The sequence below is a fragment of the Hirundo rustica genome, chromosome 15 (assembly GCF_015227805.2).
Source record: "Hirundo rustica isolate bHirRus1 chromosome 15, bHirRus1.pri.v3, whole genome shotgun sequence".
Lineage (NCBI taxonomy): Eukaryota > Metazoa > Chordata > Aves > Passeriformes > Hirundinidae > Hirundo > Hirundo rustica.
In genome coordinates, this window is record NC_053464.1 from 13,977,963 (window position 1) to 13,992,577 (window position 14,615).

Consider the following 14,615-nt stretch of genomic DNA (forward strand, 5'->3'; position numbering starts at 1 on the left):
CCACGGAGCAAAAGCTTCTCTGGGCACCCTGTGCCAGAGCCTCAGCACCCACACAGGGAGGAATTTCTCCCCATTATCCCATGTAAACCTGTCCTCTGTCAGCAGGAAGCCATTCCCCCTTGTCCTGTCCCTCCATCCCTTGTCCCCAGTCCCTCTCCAGCTCTCTTGGAGCCCCTTTGGGCCCTGGAAGGTCTCTCAGGTCTCCCTGGAGGTTTCTCTTCTCCAGGCTGAACACCCCCAGCTCTCTCATCCTGTCTCCAGAGCAGAGATGCTCCAGCCCTTGGCCTCCTCTGGACTTGCTCCAGCAGCTCCACATCCTTCTGACGCTGGAGGCCCCAGAACTGGAGGCAGCTCTGCAGGTGGGGGTTTCCTCCCTTGACCTGCTGACCACACTGCTGCTGCTGCACCCCCAGGAACAGATGCTGCAATCCCTCTCACAGCCCTGCTTGCAGCCCCCCCAGCAGTCCAGCAGGAAGCCCCCCACGGGGGCAAGCAGAGCCTCGCTGTCAGTAGCCCCATCCCTGGCAGCTCCTGCCCTCCAGAGCACCGGGGACCGCTCAGCCCTGGCCCCCTCCTCACCCTGAGCTGCCACTGCTCTTCCCTCGCCTCTGCCACAGACGGTTCTGGGATCACTTACCAATTAGTGTGGCCCGCTCATTAAAGCTCATTATCTGCCAGTGTGAACTTGGATGGGATTGTGCGGGCTTGGCGGGGGACCAAAACCTTCCTTTTCTCCAATCGCATCCCGCTCGGCCCCCACGCTCCGGGAACAGCCCCGCGGCTGCACCAGAAGGTTGGGGGATACGGGGCTGCCTTTTAGAGGGAGGGGGGAAAAAAAAATTCCCAACAAATTAAGTCGAGTCCTCCACACAGCAGAGACCGGCGGCTGCTCCGCACGGATGCTGTGATGGAGCGGGATGATCGCTGTCTTCCACGGCTTTCCAGGAATCTGGGGATGCACGGGTGGAGGGGGGGTGGAAATGGCAGGACTTTTTGTCCACTGTGGGATAATGAGCTCAGCCCAGCTCCAGGATACAGAGCTGGCAGTGACGGGAAATATCAGCTGCCAACCACAGAAATTAGGTTTTTTTCTCCGTGCGGTACATTGCTGGGAGGGGCTGGTCACAGAGGGTGTCTTGGCTGCTTCCTGCTTGTAAGTGCAAGGGTAGAGGGGAAAACACACGACTCCGACAAAACCAGTCTTCTCCCACTGCCTCGGTGGGTGTTTTGAGGTAAACAGGTGACAGAAAACCCAACAATTTCATGGCTTGGACGGAATCGCCTCCACTCATGGAAGGAGACTTCGCTTCCTGGCTGTGATCTGAGCCAGAGGGCAAAACCCTGCAACCCCATCCTGGCCCGATGTATCCCGAGCTGTCTGTGTGGGACTGGCTCTGCTGCCACCACACACACCCCCCGGCCTCTGCCTGGCTCTGTGCCTGGGGGTGACATGGACCCAGATCCTCGGGCAGGGATGGGAATGTTGCTTTGCAGCCCCAGGGGCTGGTCCTGGGGCATCCTGCAGCCACAAGGCAAAGAAGCCAAAGTCTTTCTGTGCAGGGAAAATCAATCCCAAATGCAGCCTGGTTTCATAAGAACCAGGAGCATGGGAGTGGGAGCTGTGTCTTTCCAGCGCCTCCTTCCCCTCTTTCCCAAAGCTGTCCTTCCCCAGGGACACACCAGGTCTGGCTTTCATTAGCGAATGAGCCTGTTTTGGTGAATGGCTCTTGTCAATATTGATTAAATTCCATCTTCCCATGTGCAGACAAATCCTCTCGCAGTCCCTTCAGCGCTACCATCCTAAAATAACTCAGTAACAAGGCACTGTTTAACCCTTCCCTTCTCCTCCTCCAAAAAAACCAATCCCCCAAGGTGAAATCACCCACTAACTGCTCCTTTGTTCATCTCCCGCATGGAACCACCCAGTAACAAGACAAAAATCCACCAGCCAGTGGAAAGCAGCTGGTCGAAGTTCAAGCCAAAGAGCCTCAGCTTGCGCGAGCCAGGGCTTTAGCTCAGGCCAAGCTGCGAAGGCTGCGCCTACATCATTAACAAAATCCCCAGCAAATGCTCCCCGTGGCATCCAACCAGCTCTCCAGGGCTGCAAATTGTGCCCAGGAGCGTATTCCTCCTCAGCTCCTCCTTGCCAGGGTGCCTTTCACTGCAGACATCCCTCTGCCTGCATCCCACGCTGCCCTGGATTAACCGCCTCTTTTATTGCTGCCAATTACTGGCAGCAAAGCTGCCTCGGGGATGGAAGGATGTGAGATGGGTTACACCTTCCCGGCCTTAATGACGTGAGGATTTGCAGGCTGGAGCAGCAACCTCGGCTCCCCACGGAGCGGGGGGATCAGCACACAGACCCCCACGCTGCTTCCCTACATGTCCTCTGCGCCCCACCGCTGGAAGCTGCACAGGGTATTGCGGGGACAGCTGCGTCCCCGAGCTCTGGCACGGATCAGGGGTTGGGAAATGCACGGGTCAGGGGATGGGAATGCGATGCCCATCCCTGGTGACCCAGAGCTTCCTGCGTGGGTGGGAGCGGAGGCAGCGCCGGGCTGCAGGAGCAGACCACACTCGGCTGCTGCTGAATGCTCCGAGGCTTCACACTGCGAGAAGAATGAGCAGATAATAGGATTTTCCATCTCTTCAAAGGGCGCTCGAGCCAGGCCCCGGCACTGCGTGGAGCCCTGGGAAGAGCCGCTGGGAAGATCCCACACCTCCCAGGCGGCGCCGCAGCCACGGGGATGCTCCCAGCTGCACAGCAGCCGCCGGCGTGCAAATGGGGACTGGGAATCTGGATCCTGGGAGGGCACAGTGCTGGAAAGCACCACGGGGATTATCACAGGGATACCCAGCAAGGCCAGGCAAGAGGAGGTGGAATGCTGGTGATGCCACATGGGGAGCCAGGGGAAGGTTCCTCTGTCCCCACGTGGCGTGTTTTCCATAGAATCATAGAACGCTTTGGGTTAGAAGGGACCCTAAATCTCATCTCATTCCACCCCCTGCCATGGGCAGGGAATCCTTCCACTATCCCAGGTTGCTCCCAGCCCCATCCAACCTGGCTTTGAACGCTTCCAGGCATGCGGCATCCTCAGCATCTCTGGGCATCTGTGCCAGTGCCTCACCACCCTCTCAGGGAAGAATTCCTCGCTCATATCCGATCTAAACCTCCTCTCTTTCAGCTTAAACCGGGAACAGCTGCTGCACTGCAGAAGCGAGCAGGGAAGCAGACACCGAGCTTTCCACTCGCTGCTCGCAGCAGCCAAGGGCACGGCACGCTCGCACCTCTCTGGGCACACGCTGGCACCAGCCCGGGGCACAGCAGCCACCCCCGGCCAGCCCTCGGCCCCTCGGTGCCCGCCCGCTGCACAGGGGCAGCCCAGGGACCATCTGGAGCCTCATTTGAAGAGCTCCCACGTCCCCGCGTCCCCGCTCCATTTCTCCTCGGATGGCTTATCAGCAGTGACTTTCCCGACAGCAATCGATAGAAAACATTTTATCACCTTCCCAGGCGGCAGGATCCGTGGAGTGGGTCTGATTTCTGTTTCTATGGTGACATCTTCCGGGCTTGTGAAAGATTTTGCCTTTCTTGGTTGTTGTTGGGTGGTGGAGACGGGGGGGGGGGGGGGGGGGGGGGGGGGGGAGTGTGGGGGGGCTGATGCTATATTGTTGTTGTTGTAGGTTTTGCTTTTTTTATTTTTTTTTTTTTTTTTAATTCCATTTTCAGCACACCAAGGAAGCCGCCAGCCAGCCAAACGCGATGCTCGCAGCGTACCCACAGCAATGCTGCTCGCTGGGAGGGGCCCCAGGGCAGCTTTCATCCCCAAAATGCCTCTGAGAGCTGTTGAAGCTCGAACTGGGGCCGTCTTCCTCCTTCCCTTATCCCAGTCCCCCTTCCCACCCCTCCAGGCTTCTCCTGCCAGGCCGGGAAAAAGCCACTCGGCCACACAGCAGGGATGGCCTCAAGCACAAGTGACTGCTCGGGGCGTTTTGTAGTGCAGCTGATTCTGCTCCTCAGCTCTGCTCCCTCCTCCTTCCCCTTCCTTTTTATCTCCCTCCACCTGCTTTGGTGGAGGAGGAGGGGGTTTGTCACCCTGCTCTGCCAGCTGTGGTGGCCCTGGAAGCCGACCAAAGGAGCAAGGAGGGACACCGGGGTGGGGGGATAATTTCTTATCTCTGGAACATCTCCTGCATGCAAATGGCCCGGTGCTTCTGCTGAGTTATCAGCACCCGAGGATCTCACCGACTGCCTAATTAATGTTTGCAGTTCCCTCTCCTTACAGCTCCCTTTACCCCATGAACCACACAGCTCCTGCCACCTGGCCCTGCCAAAACAGTCCACGTGCTCGTGCTGGGAGCTGGAGGGATGGATGGATGGATGGATGGATGGATGGATGGATGGATGGATGGATGGATGGATGGATGATGGATGGATGGATGGATGGATGGATGGAGATACTGGAGAGGGACTTTGGACAAGGACATAGACGGACAGGACCTCTACTGTTAGAGGGCAGGGTTTGATGGGATATTGGGAAGGAATTCTTGGTTGCCAGAGAAGCTGTGGCTGCCCCATCCCTGGGAATTGTTCATGGCCAGGTCAGATGAGGCTTGGAGCAACCTGGGATAGTGGAAGGTGTCCCTGCCCCTGGCAGGGGATGAACTGGATGGGCTTTGAGGTGCCTTCCCACCCAAACAATTCCAGGATTCAATGATTCCATGAATGGATGAGAGGGGGAGGGAGCGATGGATGACTTCTCGTGTCTGGAGTTGCCCTGTGCTGACGCATTTAGCAAAGCAACCACCCCCTCTTCAGCCCTTGTGGATTGGGAACCCGAAGAGAAGCCCCTCTCCTCCACTCCTGAGTCCCCAACAGTGCTGAACCCTTGTCCTCACTGCCAAGGGAGCAGCTGCACATCCTGGTGTGACAGCAGCCGTGCCACCTGCCCTGGGATGCGCTGCAAGACAAGTGCAAGGGCAGGGACTGGCACTGAGCAGCTGGGAGGGCCAAGGTGCTGCTGACAGCATCAGTCCAGGTTGCCAGAGGTGTGTTTGGAAGGCACTGCCAGCTTGGCAGTGCTCTCTCCACACCTTTCCCCTTAATGATCAAGCTACACCGCTCTGTTTAATTAATGTTTCTCAGTGGCACAGCATTCAGCTACTAAAAGAAGTAAATAAAATAAAACAGAGGTTTCTTCTGGTTTTTTTTGTTTGTTTGTTTTTGTTTTTGTTTTTGGTTTTGGTTTTGGTTTTGGTTTTGGTTTTGGTTTGGTTTGGTTTGGTTTTGGGTTTTTTTTTTTTAATAATGGGAAACTCCAGAGCTTGTAAAGTTGGAACTGTGTCCTGGCATTAAGTGACAGCAGGGGATGGCTCCTTGCATCGGGCACAGACCCAAAGCACTTAAAAGCAAGGGCAGGAATGGGTAACGCAGGTCTGCCATCCCCTTACCCAGCCAAGAGAAACGCAGTGTCCGTGACACAGATCAGCACCCCTTCATATTTCATCTCAGCACAATGCCCTTATCTTTGACCCAAAATAAAAATTATTCCTTGCTCAGCGATCTCAAAATACGAAATTATCTACGCACGCACTAATGCCATGTATCAATCAACTTCAAATGCAAATCCCCACAGCGTTTAGCCCTAATTTTACCATAAAAGGATGGGTCCACGCCAAGCACCTCGCTCAACATTATTCTAGGGAACGGCAGCTTCCATCAGCAAATCTTCTCCTGGTCATTGACAAATACTTGGATCCTCAGCTTTTCCTAATGGAAACAATCTGGCCAGTTCCTGAGGAAGGGAGAAGCACGGAAGGAGAGCGGCACGTTCTCTTCTCTCCCCCTTTTTCTAGCCTCCCTCCTTAAAAACCTCTTTGGATCTGGAAGCCGGTGCAGGGATGGGTGCTGGGGGAAGGAGAGCTGAGCCAGGTGGGAGCAGGCAGACAAACCCCTCTGCTGTCTCTGCAGGGGCAATGGGAGGACCAGCATCATCATCCTCACCCTGGGGAGAGCCTGCACCCCATCCCTGCCGACAGCTCAAAGGGAAGCCCGTTTGCCAGGATGAGCGGTGGGTAATTAGGGATTTGCAAGGCTGGGCACACTCTGCAAGCCTTTTTCTTCCTTTTTTACAGCAACGAGGGAGCGTTGGTGGGAAAAGGCGCTGCGCAAGCGACAGGAAAACACCAGGGAACACTTGAAGGAATGTCAAAGTGCAGATCAAACCCAGCCTGTATTAAATGTCTTTTCCAGGTTGCTGCAAGGCTGGTGGGGTGCGGGTGGAACAGGCAGACAGCAGAGCTGCTGCAGGGCCACAACAAATTCCAGTACGAGCTCTGGAAAGCCTGAAAGCCCCTGGGCACGAGAGCCCTCTCAAGGGGGTTGTTCCACTGGGGCTTTCCCAGCACCAACATCAGTGACCCCTCCACGAGACACGGCGTTTGATGAATTCCCACCCCGACCCACTTCAGCGGATCCCGGGTCCCACTCGGCGTGGGATCAGCCCCCGGCAACGCTGGGAGCGTGGCACGCAACGGGTCCGTCCAAATTTCCGCCCCACATCCTCGAGGAACAATGGCCTGTGTGTCCCTCGGAGGCCCCTCCTGCCCTCCGAACACTCTCCCTCTTGTTCGCTCCGGCCGGGAAGCGGCGGAGCAGCAGGTATTTCCTGCCATCGCCTGCCATCCCCGCCTGGCCGGCCCCACGGGGGACGTGCCGCTCCATCTCTCATCCCTGGGGATCCCCGAGGGATCCGCCACCCCTCGGGGACAAACAGGCACCCGCAGCGCCCGCTGTCCCTCGGCAAGCAGGTGGCCCCGCTCCAAAGGGACACCGGCGGCTCCACGCACACCCCCGCTGTGCACATCCTGCTGGAAAAGATTTCCCTTCTGCTGTTCCAAGTCCCCAGCTAAAATGAGGCTCAAAAAACGTGCAGAACGCCGGTTTTGCCTCGTTTCCTTTGTGCGTTTCAGTGTGTTCTGCAAACAGGGCACTTCCTCAGAGCTCCGCTTTGGCTCTCACGTTCGGGAATAAGAGAGAAGCTTTTATTTTAATGGGAAAACAGGATTATAAATTAGCAGTCAAGCTGTGAGAGCACAGAATCTTCCTCTTAAAATATCTGCGCACGTCGCCTTGGCCAGAGCTGGGTGTCAGCACTGGGGACACAAGCACGGAGGGGGCCCTGGGTGCCACCCCTCTCGGCGCACAGCAGGTGCTGGTGGCCGGTGGCACATCCAGGATGCTCATGAATAACCAGCTGCCACCGCCCAGCAGCGAGGGCTTACACCGGATACCTGATGGAGAGGAAAATCCCAGGCAAACATCAGGCAGCGCTGCTGGCTGCAGCCAATTTTCCTCACTTAATATGTTTCCTGCACTCACCCCCCTCCCTGACCTCGGCTCCTCCTTGGAGCACGTTCAGCCCCAGACGCACCGCTGAGCACAGCCAAGGCCAGCGGGACCGCTGCCATTTCGTCCTTCCCCTCTGCTCCCTGCTCAGGGCTCCTGTCACACTGCTGCAGACCCCAGCTTCCCCCTGAAGGTCCCCAGGCTGACCAGAGCAGGGCAAGTGGGCAGTGATGATCACATCGTGGGGTGTTTTATGCACCCATGGAATGCTCGGAGAGCAGGGGGTGGAAAAGGCTGCATCCATCCTTTGTGGAAGTTGCGTGTGCCAGACTCTGATCCAGATGAGGATCTGAATCCAGCTCCAAAGGCAAGTCCAGATGTGGATCCAAATTCAGCTCCAAATGCAAATCCAGATGTGGATCAGAAGAACCCAGTTCCAAATCCTGATCTAAATCCAGACACAGACCCAAGTGCAGCCCCACGTGTGGTGCAGTCCTGATCCAAATGTGGATTCAAGCCCAGAGGCAGCTCCAGCTGCAAACCCGGACCCCGGGTCTGGTGTGTGTCTGCAGGGATCTCATCCTGCCCAGTGCCAGCACCTGTTAGATGCTGCCCAGTGGGATGCCCTGCACCCAGCACCGGTGTCACCTTCCAGTGCCCTGTGCCAACACCTGGCAGTTGCTATCTGGCGGGTTCCCCGCACCCAGCACCGGCGCCACTCTCTTCACTGTTCCCCGATGCCAAGTGCCTGCACCCATCAGGGTGCCCGGTACCCAACACCATTTCCACCCTCCACTCCCAGCTCAGGAGCTGCCACACGGTTCCTGCTGCTGGCGCCCAGCATCCACTGCCCTGTGTGGAGCACCCCGGTGCTCTCTGCGCCGTGCCCCAGCTCCCAGGGCGCCATGTCCAGGGCCTGCCCCTGTGCCCGGTGCCTGCTGTGCCACGTCCCGATTCCCGCTGTGCCGTGCCCATCACCCTCCTCATTGCCCCCGGTGCCTGGTGTGCCCTCCCCGTTTCCCCCGGTGCGCCCTCCCCGTTTCCCCCGGTGCCCGGTGTGCCCTCCCCATTGCCGCCGGTGCCTCGTGTGCCCTCCCCATCGCCCTCCCCATTGCCCCCGGTGCCCGGTGTGCCCTCCCCATCGCCCTCCCCGTTGCCCCCGGTGCCCGGTGTGCCCTCCCCATCGCCCTCCCCGTTGCCCGGTGTGCCCTCCCCGTTGCCCCGGGTGCCCGGTGTGCCCTCCCCATCGCCCTCCCCGTTGCCCCCGGTGCCCGGTGTACCCTCCCCGTTGCCCCCGGTGCCCGGTGTGCCCTCCCCATTGCCCCCGGTGCCCGGCGTGCCCTACCCATCACCCTCCCCATTGCCCCCGGTGCCCGGTGTGCCCTGCCCATCACCCTCCCCGTTGCCCCCGGTGCCCGGTGTGCCCTCCCCATCGCCCTCCCCGTTGCCCCCGGTGCCCGGTGTGCCCTCCCCGTTGCCCCGGGTGCCCGGTGTGCCCTCCCCATCTCCCTCCCCATCGCTCCCCTCTGCCCGTGCGCCGCCGCCCCGCTGCCCGCTGTGCCCTGCCCACCGCCCGCCCCGCTGCCCCCGCTGCGCGCAGCCCTCGCCGCCGCCGCCCCGCCGCCGTTCCCGGTGCCACCGGCGGCGCTGCCGGCAGGTGTCGCCGCGGTCGCGGGCAGGCGGCGGGCGCGCGTGCACTTCCGACGGCGCTCGGTCATGCCCCCGCCGTCCCTCCCCTCGCTCCCGGCGCCGCGCGGGGCTCCCGCCCGCTGACACCGCCGAGGCGGCTCGCACGGCGCGGGAGAGCGGCGCGGCCGCCCGGGCATGGCCGCCGGGGCCGCCCCCGCCCAGCGCCGCCGCTGAGAGGCAGCGGGGCTCGGCCCGCCAGGTAAGGAAAGCTCCGGCCGCGGCTCCGGGCGGACCGGGCGGGCCTCCGAGCCCGGGGAGGGCCCGGGGAGGGCGGCGGGTGGTAGGGGCCGGCGGGGGGAGCGAGGGGAGAGGACGGGCCGGGCGAGCGGGGCGCTGCCGGAGGCGGGGGGGAGCCTTGCCCGCCGCCCCGTTACCCCCCCGGGGCTTCGCGTCGCAGCTGCGGCCGCGACCGCGGCTCCCGCCGGGCCCGCTGCGCTTTTGCTGCCGCTGGAGCGGCGGTGGCACCGCCAGCCCGCCGCCACATCCCTTTCTCTTCCTTTTCCTTTCCCTTCCCTTCCCTTCCCTTCCCTTCCCTTCCCTTCCGCCCGCGCTCCCACCGCGCCGCACTCGTATTTCCAACCCTAGCCCGTTCCGGGCCCCCCCCAATTCCGCCCCCAAAGCCGCCTCGATCCCCCCAAAAGGCGAGCCTGTCCCTGGCTCGGTGACGTCCGGGAGGGGCTCCCCGGCCCCCCCGGCCCCGCGGGTGCGGGTGGCCGCGGTGCTCCCGGCCGCTGGTGCCGAAATGCGAACGGGGACGCGGTGCGTCTCGGATAGATCGCCCTGAGCCCCCCCTGCGCCCTTTTGCTGCAGCTGTGAAATTCCATTTAAATTCCTGTGTCTGTGTGTGTGTGTGTGTGTGTGTGTGCGCGCGCGTCCCCATCCCCACTCTCCCTGGAAATGTGCAGCTGGGGCAGCACCTTGATCCTGGGGTGGGATCCCAGTGGAGGTGCCGAGCTGCCCCGGGGGTCGGCATCCCGAGGGTTCTGCGGTCGGTGGAAGCGTCCTGGCTGACGTTGCAGACCTGCCGGGGGTTCTCACTGACATCAGAGTGGATTGCTGTTGGGGGTGTGTGTTTGTTCCCCACTGCCTTGGAGTGGAGAGCGATGAGAGTTCACATCCCTTAGATGTGAGCAGATTTTGGCGTGCTGAAAGCTCTCGTGGCCGCTGGCCCCTGCCCGCTTTCCCCTTGGCTGCCAGCCCGTGGGGTGCCCGTGCTGGCTGCCCTCAGGTGACCTCCCAAAGTGATGGTGGGTAGGAACAAACCCAACAGTTGGGGTTTTGCATGGGAGAGTGCTCCAAGGGCCCTGTGCCAGCCGAGGGAGGGCATCGCCGGCGGTGCCACCACCTTCCAGGGGCTCTCCCAGCTGAGCCCCAGCTCCTGGGCATCACCAGAGCCTCCTGGATGGTGCAGAAATGTTCCCCTCCTGCGTGCCGGGTTTTTATGGAGCGCTCCTGCCCCACGGCTGCCTTTCCCGGGGTGGCAGCGTGTGCGCCCCAGGTGGGTGAGCAGTGCGGATGTGGGTGCTGTCACCTGCGTGCTGGTGACAGAGGGTGGGGGCACCCGCGGCGGGCGAGGCACAGGCCAGCTGTGCGTGGTGCCCGCCGGTGCTGAGGCTGCTTCTCCCGGTGACTGTCACTGCCTGATGAAAATGGACCTCGAGCTGCAGGGAGATGGAGTGGAGAAAGATGGGAAGAAGCCAAGTGAGATGGAGAAAAGGACACGTTCCCCCTGAGTGCTCTTCCCTCCCCGTTCCCCGTGGGATCGAGGTGTCCCTCGAGGCGTGGCGAGAGTGATGGTGCTGAGGGGTTCATTGTGAATCTGTGCACGGGGCTGGGGGCACCCACACCCTGAGCAGCAGCTCTGCAGCCCAGGCCAGGAGCTGTGTGAAGTTCAAGGCAGGAAGTGAGAAAAATAAAAAAAAAAAATTAAAAAAAGAAAAAAACCACGGCTGGTAGAAACCACCAGGGAGATTTAGGGAAGCGGCAGTGCTGTGCTGTGGAGCCTTGAAGAAGTGTGTATCCTCATCTGATGAGGAGCTGCCCGTGCCAGGGACCGCAGACCCACCTCTCCTCTCCCGGCTCTGTCTCCGCTGCAAGCCCCAGGGAACAATTGCATACAGAGTGCTTCGTTTCAGAGCCGCCACAGTCATTTCAGAGACCTTTTAGGCAGGAAAAGTGCTCTGTAGCGTGTAATTTGAAGGCTCTGCTCTGAACCTTCACTGTCGCTCTGCTAAATGATCCTCTGCTCTTCCAAACCTTTGCTGCCTGGAAACCAGCAGCGCTGACCTGGTTCCTGGCCCCGCTGGGTCCCTGCTCTCCCTTCAGCTCCGTGCTAAGGTGAGGGGAGTTGCAGGTTGCGAGCAGCAGCCCGGGGTGGTTCTCTGCCTTGCATGGGGCCTCTCAGATGTCAGAGTCCTGGGAGATTTCAGCCAGTCTTAATCATCTCTTGCCTCTGCCTGAGCTGCAGAGGTTGTCAGAGCGCACTAAGGATTTTCCAGCCTGGAGGGTCGAGTCCTGTGAGGGCTCTGCAGGAAAATCTAGCGACTCCAACTGATTTTTCCCCCGAAACGGGGGAGGTGCAGAATTCCTTTCTTGTAGCATCCCTCAGGCTTTGCAGCTCACGAGGGGGGAAGAACCGTTTATTCTGCCATCAGAGAAAATGGCACAGCTTTGGTCTAACTGATGGAGCTGTGCCACAGCCTCGCTGGGAGCACCAGAGGTGAGCCTGGAGGTGCTGGACCATCAGTTAGCCAGGGAGTGTGATATCACCAGGGGCTTCCTTGTCTTTCCTCTCCTGCCCGTCCTTGGTAGCTGCCCTACAACTTTTTTCTGCTGGAGGCACACCTGCAGGAGCAGCGCGAGCTGTGCGTTTCCTCTCGCCGTGGGCGCTGCCTGCCCTGCCCCGAGTTCCTGGCAGCCAGGGCGTGCAGGCAGCCTGGCAGGAAAAGGGTACAGGATGGGGAGAAGGAGAAACATTTTGGATACGAAGGGTTTGGCTGTCACCTCTTGGCCCGGTCTGGTGCCGCGCCGGGTTGGCACAGTGCGGGCACCTGTGTGTCTTCTCTTGCCTCGCGCGGCTTCGCTCCGCTTTGGATTCGCTCTGTTTTGGATTTGCTCCTGGTTCCTGCTCAGGCAGGAGAGTCCCGGTGCTGGTGGATTTACGCACGTCACCGAATCAGACACGCAGCCGAGGCAGGAGGCACCGGCTGCAGTCTGTGCTAGCTCTGGGCTGCAGCAGCCGTGCCAGGCGCGCACCTGGGTCTAAGCTGCTCCTAAATCCTGATGGTGCTGGGGACCCCGCCCTGTCCCCAGGCGACTGCTGCCACCCACTGATGACAGGACTTCCACTTGGCTTCCGCTGCTCGCATCCTATCCCCCCCAGAAGGTCATGGCAGCAGGGCACAAGGCAGAGGAAAGGCAGTTTCCCTTTTCCTTCTTCACCTCTCAGAGGGATCCTCCACAGCTACAGCCCTTGCGAAGAGCAGGCAGGATGCAATCCCAGCTGGGGTGGAGCAGGCAGAGCCGTGTATTGTCCTGCCACCATCCCGTCCCATTGCCTGCTGGAAAACGCGCTCAAAATCCACCTGCTTGGGATTGCGTGGGTTTGGGATTTTCCCCCAGGAGGATCGGTCCAGCTGCTTGAGGCCGGCAGCAGCGAAAGCTTTCACCTGGTGCGGAGGAGGAGGAGGAGGAGGAGGAGGAGGAGGAGGAGGCGGGAGGCAGGTGCAGGTGCTGGGGTTCCAGCGTCACATCCAAGCACAAAGAGCTCGCTCACCACCTGCGCCCACCAGCACCCAGCTGGCAGGAACTACACGTCCCAGCGAGCAGAGGGCCACCACCAGCCCTGCAGAGTGGAGAGTGGCTCCCTGGCGCTGGCAGTCACCCCCGATCCCCCCGTGGGAGGTTGGGATGGCTGCGGGAATGCCGCTTCACCGCGGGAAGGTGGCAGCTTGGTTTCTGCTTTGGTTGCACGGCCTAGTTTCCAGAGCTGGAATATGCTCAAAGCTGGGCTTTCTGAGTTGCTTTTTTTGGTTTTGTTTTGTTTTAAATGACAGCATTTCCCCTTTAAATTTACATCTCTAGCTGGGGAACACAGAGCCTGGTGAGAGAGGGAGTGTGAGACTTTTATAAAAAGAACGAGTCGGGTTTTATTATCCCTTTGAGACGAGCAGGGAAAATCTATACTGAAGGCATGAAATAGCAATAAAAATGGACTTTTTGCCAAAGCAAAATTAATTGAGTGAATCTCAGTCCTCAAGCCTGAGCTCTGAGAGGCTTATGAGTTGGATATGAACCACTCTGCCCCCTTCCAGGCTCTCATCCCCCAAGGAGGAGAGGCAAATCCTCCCTCAGGTCCTCGGTGTGCGATGAGATCGGCGCCTGGGAGCAAAGGATTCGTGCTTGGGATACAGCGAGGGCGAGGATGGCTCCATCCCTGGTGGTCCCTGGAGCAAGGACCTTCTCCAGGTCCTTTGGCCTGGGGATGCTGGCGGTCATTCAGAGGTCATCGCTCCAGCGTTTCCATCTCTGTGAGTCACGGCATCCCATCTGGACTGTGGATTTGGGGGATTTCAACAGGAAAGAAGAGGAAGGCTGGACACAGGCTCCTTGAACCCACTGCAGAAGCCTGGAGAGGATCCTGCTGTCTTACCTTGGCCTGGGCTTGCTCTTATTGATCATTTTCTTCCCTCGTCTCTGCATCCTGCTCCTGCCACGCGCTGGGGTCTGGCTCTCCAAGGTGCTTTCTGGGCAAATCCTCCTCAGGGAAGGAAATCCCCCTCCTGGGTTTTGTTCTCCTCGACGTCACGTGCGGTGGCACTGGCTCTGCTTTCCCCGTTTTTGGGGGGAGGGCGGCGGGAGGAGCCGCTGGACAGAGCAGCAGAGGAAAGGCGGATTCTTTTCAGCAGATGGTGCAAAGAGGATGAAGCTGTGTAAACCTCCTGAGTGCACTGGAGAGACGGAGATTAAATAGTGAGAGGGCCGAGAGGCAGCTCCAGGCGGGAGAAGGAAGGAGAAAAAAGGAAAATGGGGGTGGAAATGGGATTGGAGAGTGGAGCCGGGGAGAGGAGTGTTGGTTTGAACCGGCATCTGTCTCCCACTTGATGTCTCCCCTCCAATTCCGAGGGCCTAGATTCAGTGCCATAAAAATATAGCCCTTTTCAATCCCTTATCTTGCAGGAGCAGAAACAATTGGCCTGCAAAGAAGGAGAAAACAATCTGTTTGACTGACAAACAAAACCACATTTCTGCACAAAAGGAGGAGGAGGAAGAGGCAGCTGTCTGGCTGCTGCTTCGGCTTTTTTTCCTTTCCCCTCCCTCTCCTGTCCCCTCGCTGACGGTGTCAGAGCAGAGCCTCTACCCTTGCCAGCAAAACACCCGCCGTTCTGACTGGCTGGGTTCAATGTCAGGCTCCTGCAGCAAATGTCATTGTCCTCCCTGCTGTCCCCAGCCACGGTGGAGATGCAGGCAGTGCGTGCTGGGGAGAGAGAGACCAGGGGCAGCAGCTGAGCTGGGGACAGAGGGGACACAGGACATCTCTTGTCGGGGGACCTTGGGAAATTCAGCCAGGTTGGGGGTG

The 14,615-nt window shown here is 59.6% G+C and overlaps 1 protein-coding gene across 1 annotated transcript in view; it reads left to right on the forward strand.

The window, feature by feature from the left end:
- The first annotated feature begins 9,161 nt into the window (after positions 1-9,161).
- The window catches only part of RAI1 (retinoic acid induced 1), a 73,139-nt gene continuing 67,685 nt past the window's right edge, over positions 9,162-14,615 (forward strand). Inside the window, 1 exon segment of the mRNA XM_040079370.2 lies at positions 9,162-9,236. The gene's annotated coding sequence lies outside the window, so the exon portion shown is untranslated.